General features: G+C 44.7%; 1 long non-coding RNA gene across 1 annotated transcript in view; it reads right to left on the reverse strand.

Annotated features, from left to right (window-relative positions):
• Positions 1-18,327, reverse strand: part of LOC143766542 (uncharacterized) — a 160,750-nt gene extending 142,423 nt beyond the window's left edge. Inside the window, exon 1 of the long non-coding RNA XR_013213582.1 lies at positions 18,249-18,327. This is a non-coding gene — a long non-coding RNA (uncharacterized LOC143766542). The remainder of the gene's footprint in view (positions 1-18,248) is intronic.
• Between the last annotated feature and the right edge of the window lie 447 nt (positions 18,328-18,774).

The raw sequence follows: 18,774 nt of genomic DNA on the forward strand, positions 1-18,774 counted from the left end.
CTTCCAATACCGGCTTGGAATATCCACCCTGTGAGGAATAGTTGTGGACACCTGCCGGGCTTTGTGGAATGTACTCCGGGATGAGTTTATACCCCTGCCCACCTTGGACATGTGGCTTGAAATTGCGGAAAAACTCTGGAGTGTGTGTGATTTCCGCAACTGTTTAGGAGCGGTGGATGGAAAGCACATTCGCATTATCAAACCAGCCAGAACAGGATCGGAGTACTTCAATTACAAAAAATATTTTTCTGTTGTGCTCGTGGCAATAGCAGATGCGGACTGTCGCTTCATCGCCGTGGACATTGGAGCTTTTGCCCGTGGCAACGATTCCCAAACTTTCAAGAACTCTGATATAGACCGCCGTGTGTATGGCAAAAATTTCAATTTTCCCCCTCCACAACCTCTCCCCAACACTCAAGGTCCACCAATGCCATTTGTTATGGTTTGGGATGAGGCCTTTCAGATGTGTGAAAACCTACTGAAGCCCTATTCCAGTCGGGACTTGAGCCACACTAGAAGGATCTTTAACTACAGACTGACCAGGGCCCGAAGAACTGTAGAGTGTACCTTTGGCATTCTGGTCGCTAAATGGCGCATTCTTGCATCAGCCATAATCTAAAAGTGGAAACAGTCGACGAGGTGGTTAAAGCCTGTGTGGTTCTGCACAATTATATAATGGTTAAGGAGCAACCCAACATTGAACTGGATGAACATGTTGCACACCCACTGCCCGATTTCCAGCATCACTCGCTGCGGTCAACTGCAGCTGTTGGTCACATGCGGGACCAATTTGCTGCCTTTTTCTATTCAGATGTTGGACGTGTGTCATGGCAGGACAATGTTGTGTAAATGTCCTGTTGTAATTCGATCTGTACCAGTAATTTTCTACAATGATAATAATATTTTTCATTAAAAAACTTTATAATATTTCTCATTAATAAACTTTAGTTTTGGTTGTGTTGACCGTGTCTCCTATCTTTTTCCTCTCCAAACCAAGGCTGTCCTAAAACTGGCAGTATTTGATCTGTATTTAATATCAGTTTTTGTAATCCAAAACCAGGAGTGGGTGATAAAAGTAGAGGTGCTACTTATTATGTTAATATCATAATTTACCTCTAATTGTTCCACTCCTTGTTTTGGCTTACAAATACTGATATAAAACACTGGCCACATACTGCTAGTAATGGCAGCCATGTTGCTTTATTGGTAAGCTTGTTGACGTCATTGCGTCATGATTCTCTTCTCCTGTATCCATTGGACACAAACTGAAGAGACAATCACTGTCACACTATCTATACTCATCAAGTCAGGTGTCAGAAATAATGAATTCATGATAAACATATACAGGTTCATGAATTCACTATTTCTGTCACCTGTGCAGGTGAGCATAGATATGTAGTGTGTGACCACCATTGTACCTCCAGTTGTGTGTTTAGATTATGTATGAAGAAGAGAAAATGGTGGTTATACAAGGCAGTTCTCTACTCAACAGGTCAGGTGTTACTCAACAGGTCAGGTGTCATAACTAATGAGTTTTTTTACACCTGACCTGTTCAGTAGAGGTCTGCACTGTATTTCCACCATTTTCTCTTCAGACTGCCACACTAGGCACAGACAAAAAGAGATTATGGAGATACATGTAATATTTTTTGGCCCACCTCATATCTGTATACTAAAGACACACAAAGCTGCAGTCTTTTTATTTTTAACTACTGGAGATATGATGTGGCCCAAAAATTAAGTGTGTGGCGAAGTTTCTTGGCGCACGGTGTATGTTGCCGGCGGCGGAAGACACAATAAACCAAACATAATTGTGGCAAATCAAACTTTTTTTATTTTGTAACAACCCAAAATATTATTTACTGCACCGGCTTGGGGTAGAGTGATGTAAACGGGGTGTGTGAAGCACTGAGGCCTGGCTAACCGTGGACGACGCAGAGGTGGCCGGAGAAGGGGCAATGAAACTAGAAGGGTCTGGAAGTTCGGGGATGGGGCTTGACACATGAGAGGCTTGAGACGCACTGGAAGGATGAGACAAACCTGACATTACAGACACATTGGGAGGTGAAGGGGGAGGAATGCTAAGAGTCCTCTGTTTTTTTTTTTTTAACTTCTTTTTGGTTTGCCTGGTTGTGGGAGGTCTTGGTGGGCTCATATGGCGTTGTGGCGGGTGACCTGTCAGGGTCCGGCTGCACTGTGCCAGAGTCCATAGTGCTCATAGAGCGTGCAGCCATGCCAGAGTCCATTGTGCTCGTAGAGCATGCAGCTATGCCAGAGTCCATAGCAGTGGTAGAGCATGCAACCATGCCAGAGTACATAGTGCTCGTAGAGCATGCAGCCATGCCAGAGTCCATAGCGCTCGTAGAGCGTGCAGCCATGCCAGAGTCCATAGCGCTTGTATAGCGGAAGGCCATGCCAGGGTCCTCCTGCATCGTGGAGGTGGCGGTACGGAAGGCCATGCCAGGGTCCTGCTACATCGTGGAGGTGGCGGTACGGAAGGCCATGCCAGGGTCCTGCTGCATCGTGGTGGTGGCGGTACGGAAGGCCATGCCAGGGTCCTGCTGCATCGTGGTGGTGGCGGTACGGAAGGCCATGCCAGGGTCCTGCTGCATCGTGGTGTCAGTGGAGGAGGTCCAAGCAGGAGCAATGGATGTCATGGTGGTGGCGGTGGGATGTCCAACTGCAGTCGGCATGGTGGTGGTGCTGTAGTGGTGTCCGGCTGTGGAAGGAATTGAGGTGGCCGTGCAGTGGGATGCAGCAGAGGTCGACATTGAGGTCAATCGTGACAGTGAAGGCACAAGTGGATATGCCCCCACTGTCTGCTGGAAATACCGACTCTGCTGCATAGCCTGCACGTAAGCAGCATTGCAGGCCTGCATGACACTCAGCTGGAGATCAGGAGTAAGGTGTTCCAACATGCCCTGGTCAATTTGATTAAAAAATTGATTTGCTGGACTCTGGAGGTCGGCTTTCACTTGATCAAGGCTTTTGCTGACCTCATGGATACGTGCATTTAAGAGGTTATGTGAAACATCCATCCGGTCACCCAAAGCCTTGATTGCGTCTTGTAAAACCGAGTTCAAGTGCAAAAACTCGGGCACGAGTGACCTGTCTGAAACCCTCTGCCGCTGCTGGGATGAGCCCAAAAAAAAAGGGCAGTGGAAGTGGACTGCGAAAGGGGAAGACCTGATGGACCAGCTCCCTGGTCTCCAGTTAGTGTGGAAGGTCCGTGGCTGTCGGATGAAGGACCGCTCCAGAACCTGGGCCAACAGTAGTGCTGTATGTGCTGTGAAAAAAGGAAAAAGAAAATTACTATTAAAAATTTACCAGACGCAAAATCCTGTGGAATGTAAAAATACAGATTATGACAATACAATGCAACCTAATGCACGTGATAAATACTTACGTTCTCTGGGCAAGAACCAGTCTTAAAAATGACAGAACGCAATGGTATTTGTAGCGTCTGATCCTTGCTCCTGAACCACTGGGAACACGGCTCTCTTGACTCAGGTCCTTGATGAAGCGGTCCTTCATCGAACGCCAACGTGTTTTGACTTTGGATACTGTTTAAAAAAAATTTTCGTCATAAAAAGTACTTTTGGCCGTGCTCACACAACTGTGTGTGATGACAGAAACTCCAGAGAGTTTCTTTGATCACACAGTCGAGTGAGCACGGCCAAGGTCTCTGCTACTTCACACTGCAGTGCAATACTTATCAAATGCAGTTCGGACCCGTGTCGGGGCGTTGTCCCAGCCATCCCACATCACTTGGGCCACCTCATTCCATAACCGCCGGATCGTGATGTTGTTCGAGTGCAGTGGATCCCGGGTGTCCCACAACGGGACTCGCTCCTGAACCAGGGTGATAAGGAGGTCATTCTCTATCAGATCATCCTCCCGTTGTGAAACATAAAAATTAAAGAAAGTCATTAAAGTTTGCTCAATTAACATAAGGAAAACAAAGAAAAAAGATGCCGAGAAATGGCATGAATAGGAACGTCAACATACAAAATGATTCCATAAGAATAAAGTAAAGAAATACGAGTGGAAAGAAAGGAAGATTCAAGAATATTACATTGAGGACAGTCAGCCTTGTATACGTACCCGCTGCCGTCTTTCCACCGGACCTTGACTCCGCTGCTCCTGCCCTGTCTCTGCCGCAGTAGAAGGGCTCTAAAAAAAAGAAAAAATCAAATTGTCACATGTGTCGATGTGACAGTTAATACTTTCCAATCAGACGAGGCAAATACTCACCTCACTGACATGCTCCACTTCCGACTGTCCTGGCTGAAACTCCTCACCAGGTGAAGAATCCGAAGACATTCTGATGCATGTAGAAAGAAAGAAATGGCAGAAATTAGGACATGTAGAGACAGAAAATAGAAAATGAAGGCATTGGCTAGGATATACTCACATTGTTCAGGGTCTTGTTTTCCTCCAAGATGTAGCCTGTGTCTTGTCTGCTTCAGTCTGGTGAGAAGTGACCTGCAACTGTCCACACCCTCCCTTTATCACCTTGATGGTGGGGGGTGGCTTATCAGTGTCTAGACATGTTTTTCTCAATTGAAACCCATGCGTTCAAAAACGCAACAAAACGCATGTGCTTAAAAACGCATGCGTTTACATTGACAGCAATGCGTTTTTTGTCACAATCCTTGCGCAATCGAACGCATGCGTTTCCTGCTGGCAAATAGACGCCTCTAGAAATTACTACATGTTGCATTTCCGCACCAAGCCGCAAACGACGAGACGACGCATGCGTCGTCAAACGCGGCAAAACTCGAAAAAAAAAACGCATGCGTTTTTAATGTTAAATATAGGAATACACGACACATGCGTTTATATGCGGTACAAACGCTGCAGCCACAAATGCAAATGTGAAACCAGCCTAAGGTGTGCTCCAGCATGTAAATCACCGGAATGGTGATGCTGATAATGGCATCGTCACGACTAAACATCTTCGTTGCTATTTCAAAACTGTGCAGAAGGGTGCATAGGTCCCTGATCTGAGACCACTCCTGCAGTGTGATTTGCACCACCTCTTGATCTCGTTGGCCCAGGCTATACGTCATAACGTATAGCACCAGGGCTCGTAGGTGCTGCCACAGTCGCGGCAACATGTGCACAGTCGAATTCCACCGTGTGGGTACATCACATTTCAGCTGGTGAACTGGCAGGCCCAACGACTTCTGTAGAGTTGCAAGTCGTCGAGCTGCGGGATGAGAACGGCGGAAGTGAGCACACAGCGACCGTGCCCTCTGCAGAAGCCCATCTAGTCCGGGATAGTGGGATAAAAATTGCTGGACAACCAGATTCAGAACGTGAGCCATACAAGGCACATGTGTGACATTGCCCTGGTGAAGGGCCGCACCCAGGTTTGCAGCATTGTCTCACACGGCCTTCCCTGGCTGCAGGTTGAGTGGAGACAACCATTGATGGAACTCGGTCTCCAGAGCTGTCCACAACTCCTCAGCTGTGTGACTCACATTTCCCAGACATTTCAATGTAAACACTGCCTGATGCCGTTGAGCCCTGGTGACAGCATAGTGAGGAGGTGTGCAGGATTCCTTCTGCGCAGTTACAACGCGGGTGGCAGAGGAGGTTGAGGAGGCAGAAGCAGTGGAGGAACTTCTAGATACAGAGGATCGATGAGCAACGAGCAACTCGTGGGGACGGCAAGACTTGGACAGCAGCCCCTTCTCCTGATGTCGCCGTAGTTACCCAGTGCCCAGTCACCGACATGTAACGCCCATGTCCATGTCTACTTGTCCAAGTGTCTGTGGTGAAATGCACCCTGTCACACACAGAGTTTCTCAAGGAAGCGGTGATGTTGTGTGCGACATGCTGGTGTAGCGCAGGCACAGCTTTCTTTGAGAAGTAGTGGCAACTGGGCATCTGGTACTGGGGCACTGCGACGGACATAAGGTCTCAAAAATCCTCTGTGTCCACCAGGTGGAAAGGCAGCTTTTCTGTAGCCAACAGCTTGCAGATGGAGAAATTCAATCTCTTAGCTTTGTCATGGATAGGATGAAATGGTCTTTTACTTGTCCACATCTGAGGGCTGGCTGCCGTGCTTAGACGGAGTTGAGTAGGGTGTCCCTGGCAAACTGCTGGTCTGTGAGGAAGGTGCAGGCGGATATGTTTTGTTGCATTGATCAAAATGTGGTGTCGATGTCGGAGAGCGCTCAACACCAGCAGGTGTTTCCATTTGCAAATGTCCTGACGACCTGCCAATCACACTGGCTGTTGCGGGTAAAGAGGTGGAAGGTCTGCTTCCAAAACCATGTGCGACTGCTGTCCCCACAGTCACAGAGGATGAAGAGGACACGGATGCACTTGATGGGGCAGACGGTGGTTGACCCGGCCCACTAGGCCACATTGTAGCACAGTGAGCTTCCCACTGCAAGTTATGCCTCATATCCATGTGACGGTTCATGCATGAAGTACTCAAGATACTGTTTTTTTGGCCTCTACTGAGATTTTGTTGACAAATCTTACAGACAACATGAGTTGGGTCATCCTTTGCGATGTCAAAAAATGCCCAGGCTATGCAAGGCTTTGAGCCCGTGCGACCTGAAGAGCCACCACGACTTCTGGTCTGAGGCACAACTGGGGTTGAGGATGCCGTTGTTGACGTGCTTCCAGTACTCCGTCTCTGTCCAGGAAGGCGCACCATTACCTCGTAGTTAGACTCGTCACTAGCATCCTCCTCCACCTCCTCTGCTGACCTCATGGACTGGCAGACTGGGGGTTGACAGTAAGTGGGGTCTACAACCTCGTCATCATCATCCTGTGTGTTCTCACACCCGTCGTCCTCTGAGCCAACCTCTTTCTGCCCCGACCGAAAAGTCAAGTTTTCGTTCCAATCAGGTATCTCAGTCTCATCATCATCTTCCTCATTGTCTCCACCAACAGGAGTTACAGTTTGGGAACGAGGGTCTACATTATACTCAGAACCTTCTTCATCTGGGCCTGGATCAGACTCACAAAGATTCTGGGCATCAGTGCAGATCATTTCCTCGTCTGGATTCACAGAAGCTCTGGAGCAGACCTCTGATTCCCAGGCTATAGTATGCGTAAACAGCTCTACAGACTCAACCATGTGTGCTACCCCATGCTCAGACGGGCAGCTGGAGACTTGGGAGCTGTGAGGAAGCAAGTGCGATTGGGGTGACAACTCTGAGGACTGGCGTAGTTGTGATGTTGAAGTTGACATGGAGGAGAGCCCACTTGACCGAGCACTTGATATCACAGCACCTGCTGTTTATGTGCCTCATCTGGAATTTTTGGCGATGCTTGTAGCGATGGTCGTAAGAAAGGGATCATATCAGATTGTCCACGAAAAGAAGTAGACATCTTACTTTGGCTGGAAGATGGTCTTTCTTCTGCAGAATTTACTGTTGCTTTACCACCTACCCCACGGACACAACATTTTTTTCCCTTTCCAACACGCCTATTCCTCTTTCCACCAGCAGCAGGCCTTTTGCCACTCATTTTAGTGATTAATTGGCAACTCTGTATCTGAAGTTGTTGGCACAACAACCGATGGATGAAAACCGAGCACAACTGAGTGGCCAAACTGTGGTACTAGGCCCAAAACTATCACCTGGATTAGATGCAGTGAAAATAGAGATACACAGGCGGTATAGTTTGTTTCACAGGCGGGCTACTCTGCTGACGTGCAGACACTGCTACTAAGCCCAAAACCCCAAAACGATTTACTGGGTTAGATGCAGTAAAAATTAAGATACACAGGCAGTGTAGCTAGCTTCACAGGCGGGCTACTCTGCTGACGTGCAGACAATGCTACTAGGCCCAAAACTATCAACTGGATTAGATGCAGTGAAAATAGAGATACACAGGCGGTATAGCTTGTTTCACAGGCGGGCTACTCTGCTGACGTACAGACACTGCTACTAAGCCCAAAACGATTTACTGGGTTAGATGCCGTAAAAATTGAGATACACAGGCGGTGTAGCTAGCTTCACAGGCGGGCTACTCTGCTGACGTGCAGACAATGCTACTAGGCCCAAAACTATCAACTGGATTAGATGCAGTGAAAATAGAGATACACAGGCGGTATAGCTTGTTTCACAGGCGCGGGCTACTCTGCTGACGTACAGACACTGCTACTAAGCCCAAAACGATTTACTGGGTTAGATGCCGTAAAAATTGAGATACACAGGCGGTGTAGCTAGCTTCACAGGCGGGCTACTCACGTGACCGCCACGCGACCAATCACAAGCCGCGACGTCATCTAAGGTCTTTCAAGCGCTCATTCTTAGGAACGGAGGCTGCCGGTTACAACCAGGGCGCGTCAGAGGGTGAGTATATCCCTATTTTTTATTTTAATTCTTTATTTTACACATTAATATGGTTCCCATACCGATTCCCGATACCACAAAAGTCTCTGAACTCGGTATCGGAATTCCGATACCGCAAGTATCGGCCGATACCCGATACTTGTGGTATCGGAATGCTCAACACTAGTGGCGACGGGGCAAATGGCTGGTTCTCATTGGGCAAGGAGTGACATGTGACATACACAGCCAATGACACATGCCCTTGCTTGTCTGCATCCCATGCACATTGCTGTGTGTGTGCGCACTGCTGATAGGCTGGGAGACTGCACCGCCCCTCTGTAAATGCGGGAAAGAAAATAAAATGGAGATTGGCGTTATTTCAGCACAGATCTATCCCCCGCCCACTATACACTGAAACAGTCCATTAACAATGATAAACCGTTTTAATGTGCAAATCAAGCTAGGCTTTTGGTGAACGAACAGTTATCGAACAGAAACTTGAACAGCAGAATTTTAAGCAAATTGTTCGGGTTCGTCGAACGACTCAAACACCGCCCAAAACAGTTCGAATTTGAAATTGGTGAACAGTTCGACTCGAACACCGCTCATCTGTAGTTAAAATTAGGGTTCAGGGTGTGTTGGTGTTAGGGTTAGGCTTGTGGTTAGGGTTATGGTTAGTGTTGTGAATTCTGTTTGTGGGCTCCCTCTGGTGGCTACTGGTGGTACTGGTTGACTTCTGTCTTTTATCTCCAGTGCACCTGTTCCCATCAGGAAATGGGAGTTTCCTATATAGTCTGGCTTCTCAGTCATTTACTTGCCGGCTATCAATGTTACCAGAGCTCCTCTGTTACTTGCTACCTGCTCCAAGTCTGCTGATTCAGATAAGTTGGATCATCTGTACTTTTTGTGAAAGTTTTGTCCAGCGTTCATTTGGATCATTTGTACCTTTTGTCCAGCGTGCATTTATATGAATCTTGCTGCTGGAAGCTCTAGCGAACTGAAATGACCACTCCGGTGTCATGAGTTGATACCGGAGTTTAAAGTCATTTCAGGATGGTATTTTGTAGGGTTTTGAGTTGACCGCGAAGTCCACTTTTGTATTTTCTGCTATCTAGTTAGTGGGCCTCTCTTTGCTGAACCTGTATTCATACTACGTATGTGTTTTCTTCTTAACTAACCGTCATTATATGTTGGGGGCTACTATCACTTGGGGGTTTTCTCTGGAGGCAAGCCAGGTCTGTGTTTCCTCTACTAGGGGTAGCTAGATCTCCGGCTGGTGCGAGACGTCTAGGGATAAAACGCAGGCACGTTCCCCGGCTACTGGTAGTTGTGCGTGAGGTTCAGCATTGCGGTCAGCTTAGATTCCATCTTCCTAGAGCTAGTCCTGTTTTTGCCTATGTCCCTGCCATTGGGAACCATGACAGGTTAGGGTTAGGGGTGTGTTGGGGCTAGTGTTGGAGTTAGAATTTAGGGGTTTCCACTGTTTAGGCACATCAGGGGTCTCTAAACGCGACATGGGGCCAACATTAATTTTCAACCAATCTTGCGTTCAAAAAGTCAAATGGTGCTCCCTCCCTTCTGAGCCCCAACGTGCGCCCAAACAGTGGTTTACCCAAACATATGGGTTATCGCCGTACTCATGAAAAATTGCACAACAACTTTGGGGGTCTAATTTCTCCTGTTACCCTTTGGAAAAAAAATGGGGGGCTAAAAACTTATTGTTGCAGAAATTTTTTTTTATTATTTTCACGGCTCTGAGTTATAAATTTCTGTGAAGCACTTGGGGGATCAAAGTGCTCACCACACATCTAGATAAGTTCCTTGGGTGGTCTAGTTTCTATAATGGGGTCACTTGTGGGGGGTTTCTACTGGTTAGGCACATCAGGGGCTCTGCAAACGTAACATGATGCCGCAGACCATTCTATCAAAGTCTGCATTCCAAAACGTCACTACTTCCCTTCAGAGCTCTGCCATGCGCCCAAACAGTGGTTTCCCCCCACATACGGGGTATCAGCGTACTCAGGACAAACTGGACAATAATTTGGGTTCAATTTCTCCTGTTACTCTTGTGAAAATAAAAAATTGCTTGTTAACAAATAATTTTTGAGGAAGGAAAAATGATTTTTTATTTGCACGGCTCTGCGTTATAAACTTCTGTGAAGCACTTGGGTGTTCAAAGTGCTCACCACACATCTAGATTAGTTCCAGGGGATATCTAGTTTCAAAAAAGGGGTCACTTGTGGGGGAGCGCCAATGTTTAGGCACACAGGGGCTCTCCAAACGCGACATGGTGTCCGCTAAAGATTGGAGCCAATTTTTCATTGAAAAATTCAAATGGCGCTCCTTCCCTTCCGAACCCTGTCGTGCGACTAAACAGTGGTTCCCCCCCACAAATGGGGTATCGGTGTACTCAAGACAAATTGTACAACAACTTTTGCCATCCAGTTTCTCCTTTTATCCTTGGAAAAATAAAAAAATTGTTGCTAAAAGATCATTTTTGTGACTAAAAAGTTATATGTTTATTTTTTCCTTCCATGTTGCTTCTTCTGCTGTGAAGCACCTGAAGGGTTAATAAACTTCTTGAATGTGGTTTTGAGCAGCTTGAGGGGTGAAGTTTTTAGAATGGTGTCACTTTTTGGCATTTTCAGCCATATAGACCCCTCAAACTGACTTCAAATGTGAGGTGGTCCCTAAAAAAATGGTTTTGTAAATATTGTTGTAAAAATGAGAAATCGCAGGTCAAATTTTAACCCTTATAACTTCCTAGCAAAAATAAATTTTGTTTCCAAAATTGTGCTGATGTAAAGTTAACATGTGGGAAGTGTTATTTATTAACTATTTTGTGTCACATAACTCTCGTTTAACAGAATAAAAATTCAAAATTTGAAAATTGTGAAATTTTCAAAATTTTTGCCAAATTTCCATTCTTTTCACAAATAAATGCAAAAATTATCTACCTAAATTTACCACTAACATGAAGCCCGATATTTCACGAAAAAAAGAACCGCTAGGATCCGTTGAAGCGGTCCTGAGTTATTACCTCATAAAGGGACACTGGTCAGAATAGCAAAAAATGGCCAGGTCATTAAGGTCAAAATAGGCTGAGTCATGAAGGGGTTAAAATATAATTTTTGGTTGTTAATACTGTGCTCCTACCAAACTATCTGAGCAACAAGGCTGGGAAAAAGCAAGGTCGTGGTGGAAGGGGAATTATGCTTGCTGAACGTGGGGTAGATGGTAATGTTTGTGAAAGCACCAGAGAAGCAACATCTATGCAAAGAAAACTGACAACTTATGTTACTGGACAGGTTACACCACTACCTTTCTTTGGCCAGCACACAGCGGTACACCATGTCGATGATGCCCCAAAAGAGCATGTACTCGAATAGATGGCAAATGCAGCTTCAAGTGGCCTCTCCTCCTCTTCCTCCACCTCAACATCACACCCAGTACAGTCTACAGATGTGGCACCCAAATTCCCCTTGCTTCCCCCTGCGTCCCAAATATCCAAACGTTCAACTGACTGTACGGAGCCACAGATGGGTGAGTCTGAAGAGCTGTTCACATATTCTATGCCATGTTCATCAGAAGTGTACACAAAAGCTTTGCAGAGTCAAGAGGAGGAAATCTGCACCGATGCCTAATTTTTTTTTAGCTTGGATACGGGGCAGGAAGAAGTCCGGTCCGAACAGACTCCTGACCCTCCTCATCAGACGTTAACCCCTTGGGGGGCGTGTGATCCTTATGAGACTCAGATATCTGAGGCTCACGCGGACTGTGCTCTGCTGTCAGGGCAAGAAGAGGAGGAGTGTGACTTCAATCGCAAGGAATGTGATAACCCAGGGGATGATGATGATGTGTTAAATCCCAGTTGGTGTGAACATAGAGGCACACAGCTGAGTGGTGTCTGACAATAATTTTTGGAAATGTGAACACTACTGATGAGCGAATATACTCATTGCTCGGGTTTTCCCGAGCACGCTCGGGTGATCTCAGAGTATTTTTTAGTGTTTGGAGATTAAGTTTTCATCACCTCAGCTGAATGATTTACAGCTATTAGCCAGGATGAGTACTTGTGGAGGTTGCCTGGTTGCTAGGGAATCCCCACATGTAATCAAGCAGGCTAGTAGCTGTAAATCATTCAGCTGTCGCGATGAAAACTTAATCTCCGAACACTAACAAATAAATGGAGATCACCCGATGGAAAAACCCAAGCATTGAGTATATTCGCTCATCACTAGTGAACACTCATGGTTGAGCGTCCATCTGCTGGATTGGGTGTAGAGAAAAACCTGTTGGTTCCTATTCTACTATTTCTACTGTGGTGAAATTGATGCCACTTTGGTGGTGTCTGGTAATAATTTTTGAAAATGTGAACACCCATTGTTGGGTCTCCTTCATGCGTGTTGCCTGTAGCAGTAGGCCTCCAAGACCGTCAGGCCCCCACTTCCTTGGACTTAACTACCCTTGTTACTATCCTTACATTTTTCTGACAATGTTAGTCTAGAAAACTGATATTTGGTCCACATGAGTGTGGCTTAGCATGAAAGCAGGTTGAGGTGATGAATGTGGTGTCAGGTCTCCAAGAAAAGGGGCCCTACACCAATCCCTCACCCACCTCGTCTTACTGTTACTTTCATTGGAAAGCTTTAAATGTTATCCCAGATCTTATACCTCATGTCTGGCAGATTGCTGCAGTTCCATGCTGCAATTTGTACTGTGGGTGAATTGAGGCCACTTTCCTGGTGTCTGTCCTTGGGGCCGTTCTAAGGTGTTGTGCATGAGTTTGTTTTTGCCTGCCACTGGACGCGAATGGCATTTGGCTATGTTCAGCGAATATTCAAAGAATTTATCGGCGTATATTGCAAATTTTGCAAGCGCTATCTGAACCGAACATTGAAATATTCGCTCATCTATAATTTTGAACACTACTGTAAGGGTACTGTCACACAGTGACACTTTGGACGCTACGACGGCACGATCCGTGACGTCGCAGCGTCGTATGATTATCGCTCCAGCGTCGTTAATCACGGCGCTGGAGCGATGCCGAAGTCCCCGGGTAACCAGGGTAAACATCGGGTTACTAAGCGCAGGGCCGCGCTTAGTAACCCGATGTTTACCCTGGTTGCCAGCGTAAAAGTAAAAAAAACAAACAGTACATGCTCACCTGCGCGTCCCCCAGCGTCTGCTTCCTGACACTTACTGAGCGCCGGCCCTAAAGTGAAAGTGAAAGCAAAGCGGTGACGTAACCGCTGTGCTGTTAGGGCCGGAGCTCAGTCAGTGTCAGGAAGCAGACGCTGGGGGACGCGCAGGTGAGTATGTACTGTTTGTTTTTTTTACTTTTATGCTGGTAACCAGGGTAAACATCGGGTTACTAAGCACGGCCCTGCGCTTAGCAACCCGATGTTCACCCTGGTTACCCGGGGACCTCGGCATCGTTGGTCGCTGGAGAGCGGTCTGTGTGACAGCTCTCCAGCGATCAAACAGCGACGCTGCAGTGATTGGCATCGTTGTCGCTATCGCTGCAGCGTCGCTTCGTGTGAAGATACCTTATGTGTGTCTTTAATCCTCTCTGCAAGGGGCCTCACTTATATACAATATTACAAACAATTCAAAATCACAATTTCAGTAACCTTATTCCACACTTTCATAAGAATATAAAATGGGGCTAAGCAGAGAAGGATGTGAGAACCTCTGCACAACAAGGTGACTAATCCCAAGAGGCAACTAGAACTGGAAAAACACTGGATTAGGGAATTGTTAGTGTTGTATCTTAAAAGGGCTAGGTGCCATTACTTTGGCCATTATACACAGGGGATAATTTGGCATGTCGTATTGTGTTTTTTCTTGCCAAACATGTTACATTTGAAGAGATATCAAGCTTAGGTAATATAATATGCACCTGTTTATATGGGATATGTGTTCATTCTCCTATTATCTACATATATTTCATGTTCATTCCCCACCTATCAGGCTCAGGGAATATTGTCATGATATGTACTTTTGCCCTGTCCTGTATTTGAATAATATGCCATTTGATGTATGTAACTGTTCTCTGGTTTCTATTAGCTGTAATTTATGTATTTTCTTGTGCTGGGAGTTCACCTGTAACAATATGTCTCCTTCCCCCAATACTTGCAGCCCTAAGCTATAATGTAATTAAGCTTTGTCAACACTAGTGAAGGAATAGCCATTCTTCCTCTCAGCAGGGGGCTAGTCAAATGTACCTAAGACCTAGACTAAGTGGAGCCGACCAGAATAGAATCTTCTGGTGGACTCAGCCATTGAATAGAAGGTGTGACCCCTACCCCCTTCAGGGGCGGATCCCAGGAGCTCAGACAGTCCATTCTTATTTTGAGATCAGATGTGTGTTGGAGACTGGAAGAGAAGGAGTGGGGATTCTTAGCTGAGGCAAGACCTCATGTCCATCTGGGACTGTGGAAACGAACGGGGCGAGAATTGAGTTGAGGACATATCTCGTCGTTCGTGGGATTGTTTTGAGATCCCTTGGACTCGTGTGGACTATTGTTTTGTTAGCTGGCACAAGGATTATCGGTAGGTGCCCCCGAACCGGTTCCGTTGGACTAATTGTGGACTCTGTAGATCTACCTGCATGTGTTGTTCCAGCGTTCTTGATAATAAATCTGTTGAATCATCCCTTGGCCTGTTGTCCCTTCTTGCTCTGCCGTACACCCCGTCACAGTTCACTCTCCTATTCTCTACATATATTTTATGTTCATTCCCCACCTATCACGCTCAGGGAATATAATATGCACCCATTTATATGGGATATGTGTTCATTCCCCTATTCTCTACATATATTTCATGTTCATTCCCCACCTATCAGGCTCAGGGAATATAATATACACCTGTTTATTTGGGATAAGTGTTCATTCCTCTATTATTTACATATATTTCATCTTCATTCCCCACCTATCAGGCTCAGGGAATATAATATACACCTGTTTATATGGGATATGTGTTCATTCTCCTATTATCTACATATATTTCATGTTCATTCCCCACCTATCTGGCACAGGGAATATAATATACACCTGTTTATATGGGATATGTGTTCATTCCTCTATTCTCTACATATATTTCATGTTCATTCCCCACCTATCAGGCTCAGGGAATATAATATACACCTGTATATATGGGATATGTGTTCATTCTCCTAATCTCTACATATATTTCATGTTCATTCCCCACCTATCAGGCTCAGGGAATATAATATACACCTGTTTATATGGGATATGTGTTCATTCCCCTATTCTCTACATATATTTCATGTTCATTCCCCACCTATCAGGCTCAGGGAATATAATATGCACCTGTTTATATGGGATATGTGTTCATTCTCCTATTCTCTACATGTATTTCATGTTCATTCCCCACCTATCAGGCACAGGGAATATAATATACACCTGTTTATATGGGATATGTGTTCATTCCTCTATTATCTACATATATTTCATGTTCATTCTCCACCTATCAGGCTCAGGGAATATAATATACACCTGTTTATATGGGATATGTGTTCATTCTCCTATTCTCTACATGTATTTCATGTTCATTCCCCACCTATCAGGCACAGGGAATATAAAATGCACCTGTTTATATGGGATATGTGTTCATTCCCCTATTCTCTACATATATTTCTTTCATTCACCACCTATCAGGCTCAGGGAATATAATATGCACCTGTTTGTATGGGATATGTGTTCATTCCTCTATTATCTACATATATTTCATCTTCATTCCCCACCTATCAGGCTCAGGGAATATAATATACACCTGTTTATATGGGATATGTGTTCATTCCCCTAATCTCTACATATATTTCATGTTCATTCTCCACCTATCAGGCTCAGGGAATATAATATACACCTGTTTATATGGGATATGTGTTCATTCCTCTATTATCTACATATATTTCATCTTCATTCCCCACCTATCAGGCTCAGGGAATATAATATGCACCTGTTTATATGGGATTTTTGTTCATTCTCCTATTCTCTACATATATTTCATCTTCATTCCCCACCTATCTGGCTCAGGGAATATAATATACACCTTTTTATATGGGATATGTGTTCACTCTCCTATTCTCTACATATATTTTATGTTCATTCCCCACCTATCAGGCACAGGGAATATAATATACACCTGTTTATATGGGATATGTGTTCATTCCTCTATTATCTACATATATTTCATGTTCATTCTCCACCTATCAGGCTCAGGGAATATAATATACACCTGTTTATATGGGATATGTGTTCATTCCCCTAATCTCTACATATATTTCATGTTCATTCTCCACCTATCAGGCTCAGGGAATATAATATACACCTGTTTATATGGGATATGTGTTCATTCCTCTATTATCTACATATATTTCATCTTCATTCCCCACCTATCAGGCTCAGGGAATATAATATACACCTGTTTATATGGGATATGTGTTCATTCCCCTAATCTCTACATATATTTCATGTTCATTCTCCACCTATCAGGCTCAGGGAATATAATATACACCTGTTTATATGGGATATGTGTTCATTCCTCTATTATCTACATATATTTCATCTTCATTCCCCACCTATCAGGCTCAGGGAATATAATATGCACCTGTTTATATGGGATTTTTGTTCATTCTCCTATTCTCTACATATATTTCATCTTCATTCCCCACCTATCTGGCTCAGGGAATATAATATACACCTTTTTATATGGGATATGTGTTCACTCTCCTATTCTCTACATATATTCCATGTTCATTCCCCACCTATCAGGCACAGGGAATATAATATACACCTGTTTATATGTGATATGTGTTCATTCCTCTATTATCTACATATATTTCATGTTCATTCTCCACCTATCAGGCTCAGGGAATATAATATGCACCTGTTTATATGGGATTTTTGTTCATTCTCCTATTCTCTACATATATTTCATCTTCATTCCCCACCTATCTGGCTCAGGGAATATAATATACACCTGTTTATATGGGATATGTGTTCATTCTCCTATTCTCTACATATATTTTATGTTCATTCCCCACCTATCAGGCACAGGGAATATAATATACACCTGTTTATATGGGATATGTGTTCATTCCTCTATTATCTACATATATTTCATGTTCATTCTCCACCTATCAGGCTCAGGGAATATAATATACACCTGTTTATATGGGATATGCGTTCATTCCCCTATTCTCTACATATATTTCATGTTCATTCCCCACCTATCAGGCTCAGGGAATATAATATGCACCTGTTTATATGGGATATGTGTTCATTCCTCTATTATCTACATATATTTCATGTTCATTCCCACCTATCAGGCACAGGGAATATAATATGCACCTGTATATATGGGATATGTGTTCATTCCCCTATTCTCTACATATATTTCATGTTCATTCCCCACCTATCAGGCACAGGGAATATAATATACACCTGTTTATATGGGATATGCGTTCATTCTGCTATTATCTACATATATTTCATGTTCATTCCCCACCTATCAGGCACAGGGAATATAATATACACCTGTTTATATGGGATATGCGTTCATTCTGCTATTATCTACATATATTTCCTGTTCATTCCCCACCTATCAGGCTCAGGGAATATAATATACACCTGTTTATATGGGATATGCGTTCATTCTCCTATTCTCTACATATATTTCATGTTCATTCCCCACCTATCAGGCACAGGGAATATAATATACATCTGTTTTTATGGGATATGTTGATTTCCTAATATTCTACATATATTTCGTGTTCATTTCATATCCAAGATGCATAAGAAATCTATAACACCTCTCCATCTCTTTGGACCTAAAAGTTATTATGTTCATTCTTTTTATTTATTCCTTTTCTTCATTCTTTTTAGTATGTCCCGCATTTTTCACCCTGAAACCACTGACCTCCATGGCGTCCACAAGCTGTCATGCTGCTTTCCTTTGCCGCCTTGGAGAACACGCCCCTCTCCCGATAGGACACGCCCCCGGAAATGACGTCACACCTGGAAGGAGCCCATACACTCTAGCATTTACCTTTACCATATAGGTGGAGTGCGGCTCTGCGGGTGGAGGTCGGTGCTGGAGGCTCCATTATTCTCTATGTGGAGTGCGGCTCTGCGGGTGGAGGTCGGTGCTGGAGGCTCCATTATTCTCTATGTGGAGTGCGGCTCTGAGGGTGGAGGTCGGTGCTGGAGGCTCCATTATTCTCTATGTGGAGTGCGGCTCTGCGAGTGGAGGTCAGTGCTGGAGGCTCCATTATTCTCTATGTGGAGTGCGGCTCTGCGAGTGGAGGTCGGTGCTGGAGGCTCCATTATTCTCTATGTGGAGTGCGGCTCTGAGGGTGGAGGTCGGTGCTGGAGGCTCCATTATTCTCTATGTGGAGTGCGGCTCTGCGGGTGGAGGTCGGTGCTGGAGGCTCCATTATTCTCTA

Source organism: Ranitomeya variabilis, chromosome 4 (genome assembly GCF_051348905.1).
Source record: "Ranitomeya variabilis isolate aRanVar5 chromosome 4, aRanVar5.hap1, whole genome shotgun sequence".
Classification (NCBI taxonomy): Eukaryota; Metazoa; Chordata; class Amphibia; order Anura; family Dendrobatidae; genus Ranitomeya; species Ranitomeya variabilis.